This window comes from Manis pentadactyla, chromosome 1 (genome assembly GCF_030020395.1).
Source record: "Manis pentadactyla isolate mManPen7 chromosome 1, mManPen7.hap1, whole genome shotgun sequence".
NCBI lineage: Eukaryota > Metazoa > Chordata > Mammalia > Pholidota > Manidae > Manis > Manis pentadactyla.
This window is the reverse complement of record NC_080019.1, coordinates 208350753-208365240: the sequence shown is the minus strand read 5'-3', so window position 1 is coordinate 208365240 and position 14488 is coordinate 208350753. Positions and strand designations below refer to the sequence as shown.

The following is a 14488-nucleotide window of genomic DNA, read 5'->3' as shown; positions in this document are numbered from 1 at the left end:
TGGGTCTCCAACTCTTCAACATTCTTCTTGCCCTTGTTTCTTTTCCACTGACAGATGACTATGTGCAAAGCAGCCTACATCAAATTTTTGCCCACTCTAGCTCTAAATAATATTTCAAAACTAATGAAAGCAGTTTGAGAAACAAGCAGGGAAGATTGGCACCGCTTGAAATGTGGGAGTTCATAGTTACTTGTTTAAAAAATTAATGCTGGTAACACTTCAGGAGAAATCAAAGAACTGTTCTGAGAAGTCTGGGATGCATCCCACTTGAATACACGCAATGGTTTGAATGACCTAGTTTGGATAAAGCCTTAAGAAGTTTTAACATTCCACTGTGGAAATCGGTGCTGTTGAGGCTAGGAGGTTAGTTTGGAACAAGAGGAAAAGAGAGAATTTGTACCCTGCACATTATAGTCTGTGTAGAACACACTGTATTCTGTTCAAAAGATCCTTCCTTTATGTCACATAGGCATCAACTAGAGTTGGAATATTGATGGGTCAATTTCTGATGGAGAATGAATTTGTGCATTATCAGGCTGATCTGTGCACACTGAGTCTCTTTCAACCTCTCTGTTCCTTTTTCTCTGACTTGGGATACAGCATACATGGACAGCATAAACACCTGCTTTGTAAATCAATGAACTATTAGCTGTTTGGCTCTGAGATGTGGTGGCAAGTTGAGGAAAAAGGAGGTAGTGAGGAGCCCAGGCTCCTGCTAGCCTACCTAGATGGTGAAATTAAGTTGGAGCAAGATCTGCTCAACTTTGAACATACCAGCTTAGCAGAAGGTAGCAAATTTGATCATTACTGAAGCACTGTGTCATCTTCGCTGCTGCAGCTTTTGAAGATTCAGAATTACATTATGCCCCATTGGGATTGTCCAGCCAGATCCATTTCTGAGCCTTCTGATTACTTTATTCCTTCTAGTACACAACCTTGGGGAAACTGGTGTTTTCCTATTGTAATATCCAGAGTCTCTGTGAAAAGTGTGTGTTCAGGTAAAGAATGTGAAAGTCAGTCTGTGTGTTTTGAGGTCGTAAGATAAGGTATGCAAAAATGGTAGATTACAATACAGGAGGCATAAGGTGTTGGGAAAACTCAAATGTGGAAGCAGAAATAATTCATCATTTTCCTCTCTTAGCTCAGGCTAGTAGAAAGCTCACAGCCAATTTTATTTTCCCCTCAGACATTTCTGTGTTCCAAATATCTACTTCCCTTGCTCCATTCTATTATTTAGTGTATTTCTTTTTAATGCTCAATATTATTACTCCTAAAATGTTATATTTTTCATTTTCTAATATGTTTTATCACTTCATTTATAGTAGTCACCCTCGGATCATGCAAATTGGGACAGGAATCCAGGCTTTCCTACTTAAAAGCTATGCAAATTTGGGCAGGTTCATTCCTAATTTATTCATTCTTTTACCTATTCATTAATTTATTCTGCCAGTATTTATTGAGTAATAACTAAGTCCTATGTAATGTGCAAATAACAGGCTGCAAGTGGTGAACAAAACTGATTAAGGTCCCTATTCTTAGAGTTTATGATCCACTGGGGGTGGCAAGCATTTAATCAAACAATCATACAAAGGGGTCAGTGAATATGAACTGAGATATTACTTCTCCAGAGAAAAGAAAAACAAATGATAGATCATTTGGTTTTGTGAGAAGATATATCCAAGTAGTAGACTGCTTGATCTCTTTGAGCCTACATTTCCTCACCCATAAAATGGAAATAATAATAGTGACTACAACGTAGATGTGTTGTGAGAATTAACTGTGATTCTGTAGATACAATGTTTAACATGGTGGCTGGAAAAGAGTAGGATCTCATTAATTTATATGTTCACTACTATTCTAATTTTTACTATATTCTATTGATATTATTTCAAAACAATAATAATGAGATAAACAAAATCATTTTAGAGTTGGAGGAACATTTGAGATGACCCAGTTGAGAATACATGGACTTCAGAGGTCAGGCAAACATGCAAACACCAGTGTTTTATGTATGTGCATTTATTCTAGGATGATGAACCATAGGTTATATCAAAATATTTTTAAGTCTATGTTAATGACTCGAAGTCAGTTCAGAATAACTAGCCATCAAACCTATCCTCAGACAGATAAAAAACTAGGAGCCATTCTAAAATAATCTTTTATGAATGTGTCCATACTATCCCTTCCTGTCTCTTGGTCCCCCCTTACTTTATGGCTTCTTTTGTTACTGTAAATTGCATCTTTATGGAAATTTCTGTGGTGTTTAAGTGGTGTGAATGAAAGTTGTTGATTTCTATACCAAATTGTAGATCTTTACAAGGTACTCTGGTGAACACTTAATGCTTCTGGATTACCATGGGCTTTCTGTGCACACAGTCTATTGGATACCAAACAGGACAATTTTGTCTCTTCCTCTGTAATCTGTTTGTCTCTTGCTTCATTTTCTTCTTTTGTTATATTAGAGAAGCTCTCCATTGTGATGCAGAAGAGGGAAGTGGTGATGTATCTTTACCTTCTTCCTGAACTTTACTGGGACTCTTCCCTCCAGCCATTAGAATTTTACTACTGCAAAAGCAACAGAACCCATTTCTGTCCCCTTAAAGGGGGGGGAGGGCATATTAAATACCTATTAAATAAGATGCTCTGCAGATGAACAGATTTTGGTAGGTAATTTTGAGACACACCATCAAGAAGTAGTTCGATGCAAAATGTCCTAGATTCCCTGAGAGAATACTTAACACTAATCATGTGGCTGTCTCTACTATACTGAAAGGCAAAGATACACAAAAAGAAACATCTCCTTTAAGTCACCTATTAACCCAATGAAACATACATACATGCACTCATACCACAATGGGAATAGAGGAATCTACCTCAAGATTTATCTTAATTAACATTAATGTTTACCTTTTTCAGTGAAACTATAATTTCCATAGTCTCTCTTTAGCTTTGTGGATTTTATTTTTTAATGTAAGTTCTTAGTAGGGATTAACTAGCCACCCAGATCTTATTCTAAGTGAATTTTTTATGATGAACAGGCCAAAAAATTAATACATTTATTTATATCCATTTCATGAAGAGTATCATGAAATAAATATATGAATCTGAAAAACAAATCCATGAGCTTTTGAAATATTTTACTTTGTTAAGGGTCCGTACCAGTGCTGTCAAATAGAAATAAAATGCAAACAGATACATAATTTTGTATTTTCTAGCATTAAGAAAAATAAATAGAAATAAGTGAGATTAATTTTAATAATATATTTTATTTAACCTAATGTATCTGAAATCATATCATCTTAATATGTAATCAATATAAAAATTATGAATGAGATACTTTATATTTTTTTTGTACTAAGTCTTCAGAATCCTGGATATATTTTCCATTTAGACAACATCAAAATTGCCCTAGCCACATATCAACTTCTCAATGGCCACATCTGGCTGGTGGCTGTCAAGCTGGCCAGTACAGGTGCCTGCAGCCACAAAGCAGCCAAACTGTCAACTTCCCTGCTTAATATCAGGGAGTATTTAGGAAGTGAGAACCTTTGCTTGATCAAAACTTTTGATCCTTTCCCTTCCTTTCTCTCTGTCCTCCAGTAAGTGTCAGAAACTTAAGGAATGTGCTGTGGAGATCAAATTTCTTACAAGTAGATTTTAAACAAGGCATGTGATAATAATAATAATAAAAAACATTTCCCCTTCTTTTGTAAAGTGGCTTTAAATGGAAACTATTTTATCTATAAAACATCTAAATGATATTCAGAGCTAACATTTACCCTTAAGGCTAAAGAAAGAAATGAAAACTTCCCTTTAAAAAATACAATTTCTTGAACTTCCTTTCATATCAAAATAAAGCAAAATGCATTTCTAGGAAATTAAATAATGTTTTATTTGACCATGTAGAATGTGACTTCTATTTATTTTAACATAATTTAACTTTTTTTAAAGGAATGTGTTAACATATTGCTTTAAAAAAACACTTATCTGTGGTCAAGATATATTGCTGGACCTAAATTCATAAAAATATGTTCACCTATTATTAAAGTTTCTTGAATCCTATTTCTACATACATTTTTATATACAGAAGTGTCAAAAGAACAGATTTAACTTGCATGAATTAAACCCTATATACTTGGCAATGGAAAATAGAAAACTAATTTAAATAGTAACTTTAACGTATTTTTCATGAATACTCTTCCATGTGCACATAAATGCAAAAGGAGACATGAAAAAAAAATACTAATAGCAACCTTGTTGCCAAATGCCAAACATTGGGTGTAACTTAATTATCCAGCAGTGATAAAAGGATAAAGACTGTGACATATTCATATCCTGGAAACTATATAACGATTAAAATGAATGAATTATGATGGAGCCCATCCATAGGAGTGACTGTTCACATTGAAACAAAATGTTGACCAAAAGATGCAAAGCACCAAGTGCACCCAGTGTGATTTCATTTATATTCATTTGAAAACTTAATACTATACTGCTTAGTACTATGTATAATGTGCTAAAACTATAAAGAAAAACATGGAACTGATTATCATAAAAGACAGGATAATGATTACTTAGTGAGAAGCAAAGAATATGATGGTAAAGGGGTGACTTCTGAGGGCTAGCCAGGGTTCTCTTTCTTGACCTGCTTGTTGGTTACATAGATGCTTGCTTTATAATTATTTAATCTGCCATGCAGCTAAGATGTATGTACTTTTCTTTATGTGCATCATGCTTCACAATTAAAATGGTTTTGTGCATGCATGTTTGCTCCACTAAATTTCGTCTCATTTATTAGAGATTTGTGTGTCTCTTAACACACTATTAGCTTTCTTCCACATTTTGAGTTGTGTAGGAATTTGGTAAATTTAACAACTAAGGCTTCATTCAACAAGCTGTTTATTAAAACCAGAAAAAGATCAGGACCATGGAGAGGTCCCTGTAGCACTCCACTTAGATACCCCCCATGGATTGTAGTAGTAGCAAGGTGTTAGCATTAGTGATGGTAGTCATAACAATGATCAGATGGTAAGATTTCCTCAGCTCAAGTACTCTGCATATGTTTTACTTACATCATTTTATACGATGTTCCAAACATTATTATTTTAAATCTTTTCTCAGTCATGATAATTATTCCAGTCTTAGAGATAAACAAACCGAGGCTTAGAAAGTTTAAGTAGTACGTCCAAGGTCACAGCTATTAGGAACTAGAACCTGCACGTGAATTCAGATATGTCTGATTCCAAACACCGTGCTCCATTCTCTCTACTTGCTTGCCTTCATTTTGTTTTGAACCATTGCTCAACGATCTTTAGTTCAGCCAGCTGTAAATCTACCTACCCACATCTCTCCACATGGTGGATTTATACACATAGCATTTCTTCTTCTGTTTCCAGGATCTTTAAAAGACAGCCATGAAATACACATGTCCCGTGAGGACATGCATAGTGTCCTGGATCCTTTGTCTGCTCCGGTAGCCCACGGAGAGAGAGACTCGAGGCTCAGCCACGCCTTGTTTTTATCTAGACAGGTAGTTCCTTTCTGTGTTCACTGTTGTGTGTTGTGTAGGTATATAGCCTCTTCCAGAGAACGGCATCAAGGTTGGCCACAACTCATCTTCTTTTGTCCTCCCCTGTGTAAATAGGGAAAACGTTTTCCTGTCTAATATCTTATGGCACCACACTAATTCTTAAAATTGTCATCGATTACTCAGTATCTTGCTTTAGACCTACCAGCAACTTCACAGCATAACTGGTCTGGCCCTAAATTAGAACTCATTAAAAACAACAAGATTTCCTCTAATTCTCTCCTTGGAGATTTAGTTCCCATTTTATGATATTTGTTTCTTCTTTCTCCACTTTAAGTATAATTTCCTTTGCTCAAAATCATAGAGTGCAAACAGACTGAACAACTTCATTTACGTTTCTGCCTTCCATTTCAATCACATCATAGCCACCAAACAGGGAACACCTTAGTCATTATAAATCTAAAATAACTCTTCTTGCTTGCCTTTTTTCTCTTCGAAGTCTAGTATATAGTTTAATTTCAGGTAGCATCTCTTCTCCCTATTTGTCTGCCTACTAAATATACCCAAAATATCATGGCTCCTTTCTATTTATGATTCTCATCTCTGAGAGGGTCCAGGGTGTTCTAAATTACACAGTAGTCATCAATTAGATATAAGTAAGTGTAGGAAGAAATTTTGGATAAAATGAAGAATCTCCCAATAATAACTTTTTTTTTAAAAAAAGCCTTATAACCTGTAATGGGATGAAAGTGAAACCACATAACCTAAAAAGATAAGTCTAAGAGGTGTATGAGGTAGTGGAAAAATACCTGTGTCTTTAACTTTGCTCGGGCAAAGTACTTGCCCTTTTGTTATTATCTTTTTAAAGAAATTTTTACAAACTGAAAAAAGATAGCTCCTAAATCATTACTAGTTTACTAGCCTAAAATTCAAGAAATTCCCATATTTTGCATAGTGAATTAACATATGGGGACTTTGTGCTTTATGTATATGTGTTGCTGTTGCTTTAGTATGAATGCCTCTATGCAGCTTTGGGAAGCAAAAGAGGAGTGTCTCTGGCTTTATTTATTTATTTGTTTGTGTCAAAAATCAGTAGTTGTTTAAGAAACATGTTTTGGATGAATGAATAGGCAGATGTACAAAAATGTCTCCGTTTGGTGGCCTTCTTCATGAGACATGCCCAAGCCCCCTCTGTGCATGTCAACTCATGCCAGTGACAACATTTCTCCTCTCCCTTAGGGGCAACTGAGCCTTGATGTGGCCATGGCTTCTTCTCACGTACTGCCCCTGGCTTCTGTATCAGCTTATTTTTCCTGTGCATATATAAAATAGTTTCAAGACATTAAATAGAAGAACTTCCTAGACTCTAATATTGTTCCCATTTCCCATACACTATAAAATGTGGGCTTGGGGGAAACAAAGGGGAAAACCACAGAGTTCCCCAGGAGCCTGTCTTACGAATCCTCATTGAATGTGTCTCCCATTTCCTTCCCACCCGCCTGTTCATGATTTGATTTCAAAATGAAAACACCAGCTTTCTCTGATTTGAAAAGTATTCACTCCAATTGTTAACAATGGAGAGTATGGAGAGTGCGAAGAAGGAACTAAACCAAAAAAAGAGATATTCTTCCTTTTTTTGGAAGCTAAAGTTCTTCCCTGAGGGAAGTTTACCATAATGAAATTTTGGTTACTCTCCAGGTATTGTGACAGCCATGCAGAAGTTAAGGAACACTGTGTCAAACAGTACACACTAATTGTACATTCGTTTTCCAGTGTGATTAAAAGAAAACCTATAATTTGGTGAAGCAAATGCCATGTGTCCAAATAAAGCCATCACATAGAGTCATTTTACTTTAAATCAGTGGGTCTCACCCCAGGGTGATTTTGCCCCCCAGTAGACACTGGGCAATGTCTGGAGACATTGGTTTGCCACAGTTTGGGGTGGTGAGGATGCCACTGGCATCCAATTGGTAGAAACCAGGGGTGCCACTGAATACCTATAATGCCCAGGACAGCCCCACAACAAAGGATTATCTGGCCACAGTGTCAGTAGTGCCAGTTTGAGGAACCTTGCTTGTAAGGGACCCAAAACATTTGGAACACACCAAAGTTACAGTTGACCCAGCTGACGAGGAAATTCCTCGAATCTTAGGGGGAGGTAAAGAAAATGAGAAGATTCTGTATAAATAAAACTATGGCCTTCTAAATTTTTCAGGATTACCATGTGGGAATTAATTTGAATTTTAAGTGACTATATATTCTACAATCCGAAATTGGGTGGCTTGGCCCATAGTATATTTTAATATCTTTTCTAAAAGTGAGGAACCTAGGATAAATGGTTCAGAATCACTTCATTAATATTTACTGCGAACCATGTGCTAACTACATTCTTCACAACTGGCAATAAACAGTTCGCAGGGTTTATAGGACTAAATGTTTGAAATCAGGTAAATCATAAAAGTTAGAGATAACATGGCAGCACAATTAGTCTGTTTTCTTCAAGAGTAGGACCATAACAAATGCATAGAATTTACAGAGACAGACTTTAGCTTATCATAGGAGCTGCTTCTCAAAGTTGATATGTGTTTATATGGTGAAGAATGCAGTAGGGAATGCCCAAGATATGTCAAGGTCCTTGTGACTGGATGTATTTATAGCAATATTTGACAGTTTATAATTGAAAAATTTTGAAAGGCAATTTTATCATTGAATGAGGAATTGGAAAAGGTGACCCCTAAGATCTTTCTAGGATTGGCTGTATTTTTTTTTTTTTTTTGCAGGGCCCAGTGCAAAATAAAAATGTGAGGGCCCTTGTTCAAAACTTACTAAGAATTTCAGGATGGTGACATGAGGCCCTTCTGAAGTTGGAGTCCTGTGTGAGTCTCATGTTGCACGCTGATGAAGCCAGCCCTGTATCTCACTGATCTGTCAGATTCTACAAATATCCTAGGTAGGGTCTCTCCATATTTCTGTGACAACTCCTAACTCCACTGATGGCTCCCTTTTTTTTGTCTTTGACATCCCTAAATGTGGATATTTCTCCTGACCCATCTTTCATTTGTTTTCCTCCTCCTTCTATATATTTTCTTCCCTCTCTCTTTTTTGATTTATGCTCTGTCTCAGTTCCAAGCATCACATGCATTTACTTAACTTCTGAATCTACAGCTTTACACTTCAGAGCATTTTCCTTCATGGTTCAACCACCACCTAAAGCTCAGGGATTTGGAAATCACACCATTTTTCTATTTAAAAACAAAAACAAAACAAAAGAAAAAAAAATCACTACCTCAACCCATACTTGAATCCACCATCAACCTTTTCTCCCAAACTCTAAATCTAATCACCAAGTTTCCTTTTTCTCCTTCAAGGTCCTTGTTTTCAGTCTGTCTCTTGTAAAACTTTGTTCTCTAGTTTTCATGAGTATTATTTCTCAGTCAACTGCTGGTAAAATTGAGAGGCTCATAGCAGAATCATGAGCACAGGCTGTAGAGTCAGAATCTGCATGAAACCTCATCTTCTCTAGTGAAAACAGAATGCATCTCTCTGGGAAGAACACCCTTAGGCCCATGCTTTCTCTGCTTTACTTCTCTCATCCAAAAGATGGGGACAATGTAGTACCTATCTCAGGGCTGCTGGAAGGACTAAATAAGTTACTTAATGTACATCACTTAGAACCCAGGAAGAGTAAATGCTCAGTAATGTCATTATTTTTATTACAGCTTTGTAATGTCTCTTTGCTTGGTGTTCTTCATATGAAATTGTTAATACTATGGGTGTTTAAGTAAACAGACTAGGACTAAAATATTAGATCTATTTTTTTTCCATTTGGTGACCTCCCAAAAGGCATTTTCCCTGACAGCCAAGTATGGACATGGTAGTTTCTACATTTCAGGTTGTTATAAGGATTATAGTAGCTCCTGTAGATAAATGTTTCTCTCACGATGCCACCCAACAAATGAGAACCCTCCTCCCAGTCTTGCTAATATATTCTTCCTGAAGTACTTCTGTTATGGTATCCACTCTTAAGAACCAACCCTCAATGACTTCACAATGCCCAGGAGACAATATCCAGACTCTTTACACTAACACTCGACCACCTGGCCCCCTCATACCTTTACATAAGGTTCTCCTCTGCATAAAGCATCCATTGAAGTCAAATCCATCTACTCATCATGCAGAAACACATTTTTTCTTCTTGTTATTATCTTCCCTACCCTTCAGTCTTTCCTGTATACATGAACTCTGCATTTTCAAGGCTGAGGTCAGATCACAGCTCTGCCACGGTACCAATGGGCAAAACTCCAGCCTGGCATCCCTTTTCATCTCCTGAATTCCTGTAACATTTATAGAGTACTTTTGAAATTTTTATGTGACTTTGTTCTCTCATTTCTTCTTCCTTTGTGGTTAAGAGCGTACCCTTTGGATTCGGATGGATCGTGTTCAGGTTCTACTCATTAGCTAGGAGCCTTTGGGCAAGTTACATACACTGTATGTTTCAGTTTATTCACTCACCAAATGATAATGATCGCTAATGCCTAGGATGGTTGTGAGGAGTGAAATAACACATTTAATGCTCTTAGGCCAGTATAAGTATTTAATTTCTTTTCAATAAACATTAATCATCATTATCATTATTGTTGTTTGTATTTTCTTACCTACCCCCAAAGACTGAAAGTGCCTCGGGGGCTGGGATTGTGTATGGTATGTTTTCATTTTCTCCCTACCATAGGGCCTCTTGTTTTAATTAATTTCTGCTGTGATTAATTGCTCTGTCAGCCTTTTTCTGGATCCATCCCAGACACTTGAAATTTGGATAACAAAGAAGCAATCCCTGGTGACTGAAATGGGCCTGTATTTCTTTAGATAATGTCACCAGCCTAGGTAGCAAGCATAGGCTCTGCCAGGAACTGTCGCAGACACTCCTGTGGCACTCGGGTATTGCCTGCTTCTTAAAGGAAGAGTCATCAGCAGGGCTATGGCAAAAACAGTGCCCACCGCATTTCATGGTTGGACACATCACGTCTGAGGCGAGGCCACATTAAAATATGACCGTATGGCTTGAATATCAAATGCTTCCTGTTGCTCATGCTAAAATAGAGCATGAAGCTCTCCCAACAGTGTCCCATGCTCAGAGGAAAACAAGGATTTCTGTGGCTGAACCAAATGGCAGAAAATTGAACTTGTATCCTGTAATAACCAATACCTAGAAAAAAAAATTGAAAGAAAAACTAGTGTTGGTCATCATTCTAGACATTTCAAATACATTGATTAAGTATAAGTCCTCTGAAAAACTTTTCTGATTCACCTTCACCTGAGGAATGTTTGCTTCTTCCTGTGAAAATGCCCATCATCTCATCCTTATAGCTGCTGAAACTCTCTCCCTTCCATTAAAATTTTCTGTATGTGTTCTACTCTTTGGCAATCTCTTTGAGAACCCTATCTGACTCACCCCCATCAATATTAGTTACAGCCCTTACAGTTGGCAGTCAATAGCAGCTACCCAATGGGATTTGCCTAAGCCCAAAGGAGGGGGGATGATCAATTATGAATAGAAGGTGATGTTATATAAAACCCAAAAGCAAGGAATATATGTATGCCTGAGATACAAATTGGAACCAGTTACTTGAGCCCCATAGAAAATGTAAGGCGTTCGTTTTCCCTTCCATATCTCTTCTCTCCCGGCTTCTGATGGTTGCATTCTTTTCTCCCAATGCAAGTGACTTTTGCTACTTACCTGTCTACATGGCTGCTCTCAGCAACTGCTGAATTTATATTTCTACTGTTAGAGTGAGCGGTCTGGGTTGAGACAGGAATATCATTATTTTCGATTTCAGCTTTCCAAGGAAGGGAATTTGACTGACCCAGACTGGGTGAGCTCCTTCCCTCTAACTCAGTCAGTCAACACCTGGTACAACCACATGAATATGTAGGTGGATTCCTAGAAAAGGGGATATAGTTGCCCAAACGTGGAAGAGCAGAAGAGTTCAAAACAAATAACCTTTCCTATTGTAGCACCTACTACAGTGTCTTCACCTCAGAAATACCTTGGTAACTTCGTGGTGAAAGAATGAAATGATCTGAATTTGCTTCTTGAACTCGACCTTTACCTGAGACATTTATTTAGATAGAACCTATCGTCAGCTTGTTCTTACTTCATTTAAAAGTATGTTGTCTTCATCAACATGCCCAACAACACACAGAGAAGTAATAAGCATCAAAATACCATGTTTTAGGAGTTGCTGGAAGAGGGATCAAAAAGCCAGGATGTGAGATTGTTCTATTCAAACAAAATAATCCAAAATGACTTGACATTTGTCATTAGATTATTAGATATTTTAAATATCAATTTAAGCTTTTCTTGATGTCCAAAAATGTTTTCTTGTTCTCACTTACAGTACCAGGGGAAATCAAATAGTAAACAGTCACACATTTAGGACACTGGTCTGATTGTTTTTTGAGGTTCCCTTTTTTTGCAGTCTTTCTTTTCCCCTCAGAGCTGCATAAGAAGAGTCTTTCTTCAAAATACAGTCTTTAGGCATTTGCTGAATTCATGATTAGGAAGAAAATGAAATATCATTTTAGTAAAATTCCTTCTGGATTGTTACAGATATTTGATTATATAAGTTTAGGTGTTGAGCTCACTGAAAACTTCTGGCTGCTGAGACATTTTTAGATCAGTACAAAATGAAGACGGTAACCAGGCAACGTGATTCTTGTACTGTTATTAAAAATAAAACATGAAGCTTCCACAATGCAGAATAATTCTCTGACAAGTTTGTCTGGCTTTTGCTGTTGTTGGATGGGAAAAAAATGGGTAGGTTCCATTTATTGAACTGTGCAATATTTTCTATGGGTTAAATTCATTATTTTGTAAAATTATGATTGTTAGAAAATTATATACACAAATGAATGGATTTATGATAATTTAATATGATTCAAAACATTCTTAAACATTTCTGCACAAAATTATATATTAAAAATATTCTCAAAATTTACTATAGAAACACAAATCTGACTGCGTTCATTAGGCTTGATATCAAGCTTGAATAAGCATGTATTCTGTATATATAGCAGAGTATTATTAATTCAAATTTTGGAAAGCTTTCATATAATGAGTATCCATTTTCAAAGAATAACACCGAGATTCAATCAATTATGGTAATATATTTCAATCCTTATGTGATGCTTTAGAAGATGTTTGAGCATGTGATATTATCTGAGTAATCATGATATATATATCAAGAATAGATATATTCTAGTAAAGAGTCCTTGTTTTCTGTGTTTCTGGTATCCCTGAGATACCATTTCTGGAGTGTTTGTAAAATGGACATATAAGTGATAAGATTTCATAATATTCCATAACAGTTGTCAACTCAGACTCTAAATCAGAATCACCTGGGAAGTTAAAAATGCTGATTATAGACCTACCAACAGAAAGTCTGATGTCATTGTTCTGACGTGGAATCCAAGCATAGGTGTGTGTGTGTGTACACACACACACATGCACACACACATATATATTTTTCCAGTTCCATACATGATTCCACTGTGTAGCCAGGGGTATGAACTGCTGTTCTAGACATGGATATTTTGCAGTCGCCTTACTTGGAACATTGGATGAGTGCTTGGAAAAGGGAATTCTGCACACACGAGTACCCATGGGTTGGTACAGCCCAGTCCTAGGGTGATGCATCTGCAGGCTCCAGGTCTTGCCAAGGGCTCCTCCTCTTACCTAAAAGCTGTCCTTTCTGAGAGGTGGGTCTCCATCGGGAGATGCCCTGGTGGATGCTCAGCACTTGTTTTGGATTTCACACAAGCATCTCCAGCTTGGTAATGGGGCTGGCAGCCTCTCTGGGAACTTCAGGTTGGTTCTTCCTGGATGTTAAGGAAGTGATAGAAGCTAAGATGGGGTTTAGAGTTTAGGGGACTGAGAAGAGGAACTCTGGTAGAGGACTGATTCTTGAAGGCCTGGTTTAAGAAAAAAAAAAAAAGGTAAAGGAGGAACAGCCCTGGAATGAAGTAATCATAAGACAGGCGTTCAGGAAGCAGGGTTGCAACACCCTGTGTGTTATATGGAATTTAGGATATACTTCCATTCAACCTTGTCCTTCTTCCCCCACGAAGCCTCTTGAAGTCCTCATAGATAGTCATAGAAAAATCCTTAATTCTTCTGAGGCCTAAAAAAAAAAAAGATCTTCATAATATAAACAATAGCATTAAACCAAAACACTGACCAGTCAATAAACGGTGTTTGTAACATGCCCTAATATTCTTGGTTTTCTATTGAGACAATTCCTACCACCTACCGAATTTCCTTCACAAAAGCACTGAACAGATTATATTAAGCAAAAAGCTTAGTTTCTTGGTATTTTCCAGGAGATGTTATTGTACTGAGAGTTTTCGAGAGCAGAGAACAGATTTTTATGTCCAATATATAAAATCCACGCAAAGCATATAGGCCAAAATTTAGGACATAGTAGTCACCCAGTAAGTATTAGATTGAGTTATCCTTAATTTATTTAAATATTCATATCTGAAAATAGTACTTGATATTTAGTCAATTGCCATGAATAATGTCTTGAAAATATACAATCATATCAAGGATGGTATGTAACTTTTATCTTAAAAAAAAAATTATCTTCTAAAGTGCTAAGCTGTAAAGAATATGGGGAGCAGGATCCTTGGGACTAATGGTCATGATTGATTGTTCATGTCTGCTGTGGCTTTAGATGTAGTGAGTATATTCATTATGCCTACTTTAGATAATGTCATAAATGAGAGTCAGAGATTACATTTGTGAAAATTAGGTGTGTGTGGAAATAGCTTATCTTGAAGGATAACTGCTCTTCTACCAAGTTTTACTATTGCAAGAGATTGAATAAATACTATGTGGTATGGACATACACTTTGGGGTATGTGTGTGTATGTCTATATATGTACATATGAAATATGTGTATGTTT

At 36.7% G+C, this 14488-nt stretch overlaps 1 protein-coding gene across 2 annotated transcripts in view; it reads left to right on the top strand.

The window, feature by feature from the left end:
* Nucleotides 1–14488, top strand: part of GRM7 (glutamate metabotropic receptor 7) — a 906501-nt gene that overhangs the window by 560708 nt on the left and 331305 nt on the right. The gene's annotated exons all lie outside the window — the stretch shown is intronic.